The following is a 2,634-nucleotide window of genomic DNA, read 5'->3' as shown; positions in this document are numbered from 1 at the left end:
TAGTCTTATCGATCTTTTGTGGTGGACTTGACCAGTGCACAGGAATGTGTACTCGATCCCTTAGTCCTTCACTTGACTCACATATACATGTGAATAAGGAATTAGTATTCGTTTTCCAAAGATGAAAAATTCTCATTCATCATACTATACAACTTGTATGATTCCAAGTTTTGGTCGAATTGAGACTTGGGTGATGAGAATCTTTCCTTATTTGGTAAATTAGACATTATCACAAATGAAAGAAACAAATCCATTTTCCAATATTTCTATCAATGGAATCATATAAGCAACAATTTTTCACAAATGCCATTGAAAGGATACTTAGAATAAATAAAATTAAAAATTTTCCTTTTATTTTAAAACTTTACGGAAAAACTTATCCTTACAGTGCAAAAGCATATGCAAAACTTGTTATTATCTATTCCTAAGCAATATATAATAACTCCTAAGCAACAACTCAAAATTCTGATCACCAAACTATGCGATCGAAATCCAGCTTCGCGATTAGAATCAGCATATACTTCCTTTAAGTTTCTTCACTTTTCTTTGATTCTTAAAACATTAACATGTGACCCAGTTACATCATGTAATAAGAATCTCAGAATAGAAACTTAACAGAGTTAGATAGTGGACTTTACCTGAAGTAGAGTCAAACTTCTTGACTTTGATCAACCTTATGATCTTTCAGGTAAATAGGCAGCTTTGCAATCAATGCCCCTTCCTTTTGGCAATAGAAACATATGGACTCTTTTGGAATGGTACACTAGACTATCTCAGACTTACCTTTCTCTTTACCATTTGGTCAACCAAGTTGACAATGGTCAATCCCTTTACTTGGGAAGAGAAACCTTTTATGGATATCTAGTGTTACCTTTTTTCAAAGTCCCTGGAAGTTTGGGAAGTTGATCTTCTAATCAAATTTGCTCTACCAGTGCTCCAAATCATTGTTGATTCAGCAACACAAAGCATATAGATAAGATCATTAAGGGTCATGCCATAGTCTTTTACATAGTAGTCCATAAAGAACACACTATGTGACTTAGAAAGTGATTGAACATCTAACTTTCTTAAGACTTTGACACCCAACTCTCCTGGCTTGTCAATATGTGACTTCATCTCCAAGATGCGATCACACATAGACCTTTTTTGCCAATAGGGCTTGAGTGACCTTGAACTTGTGGGTCAGGGAGAATACTTGGAGGAGGTGGAGGAAGTGAAGTTCCAAGAGATTTGGGAAGACCATAGATGTCTGAACTAGACATCTTTTAGGAGATATTCAAGATAGTTGATCTAAAGTCCTTGATATAACACCCAATATGAAATATTAAGGCTAGCACCCAACACAATACTTTTATAACTTGGAAGAGGGATGTCGTAATCCAAGCTATAAAATATTTGAAGGTAGGCGAATGACGATTCACCAATTTCCACCATGAAAACGAAATAATTTAATTAGGTTTTACTTGGATTTGAAACTCCTAGATCTTTTGAGATTCATTGAACTTGTCAATGGCATGTTTCAATCTCGAGTGTGCCCTTCAGGTTTTGTGACTGGGATGCTGAGGATCACAAAACAAGGTGTGAATCACCATGCAAATATACTTGGTACCCTTAACATTTACCCCTCAATCGATGTGCCGGTTAACCACACGCGCTCCACCGATACTATGATAAACATTAAGTTACCCTTTGCCTACCTTGTTAAATCCAGCCAGTGTGTCGGTTAACCACACGTGCTCCACTAACCGACTTAAGCAAAGTGCAAAGTGTAATTTCATGGGTTAACACCAAATTCACATTTTCCTTAGTAACTAAGATTGGGATTTTATAAAAGTTAGTTACTTAGTATTTATCATTAATACTTTTAATGAAGGAGAATTATAGTCCTTGTCCTACCCGTTCGGCTAACGACCCCCCACCAGTCAAGGAAGCGGTGGGTGAGAGTGGACACCCATTAAACTGCCATTTTATAGGCAGTAACCTTATACCCCCCTTATAGACCGACTTCGTGAATGAGGCCTACTAACGGTAAGACTGACTTGCTCTTATATATATATATATATATATATATATATATATATATATATATATATATATATATATATATATAATTAACTTATAATACTATAAAGTATAAGGGTTGAATTTTAACTTTTAAAATTCTAAGGGCTTATCTTGGAAATAAAGTATTCATATGGGAAACTTTACAAATTCAAAAACTTAAGGGCAAGTTTTGAAAGTATTCAAAACTATTCAATTCCATAACTTATGTGTTTAAAGTAGTTTTAATTCAAAAAACTCTTCAAGTTCCATAACTTGGAAGACTTTAAACTATTAAAAGAATATGACTTTTCTTTATTCATAACCTATGGAAATATTTATGTGTTTTATGAATCTTAAATGTGACTTTTCATATAACTTGAGGACAAGTTACAAAAACACATTTTAGAACCAACTCTTAGATTAATTTGGATTGAAAACAACAATTTCACATAACTTTTCCTATTAATCTAAGCAACTCATAAGAACAAGATAATTCAATCAAACTTTTTCAAGTAATTAGCCTAACCATTAAACTAATACAAAACATGAATCTATTGACAATTTTCTTTGAAATTGGATTAGCATGAACAT

Source organism: Lactuca serriola, chromosome 7 (assembly GCF_051521515.1).
Source record: "Lactuca serriola cultivar US96UC23 chromosome 7, Lser_US96UC23_V15, whole genome shotgun sequence".
Classification (NCBI taxonomy): Eukaryota; Viridiplantae; Streptophyta; class Magnoliopsida; order Asterales; family Asteraceae; genus Lactuca; species Lactuca serriola.
Note: the sequence above shows the minus strand (reverse complement) of the source record.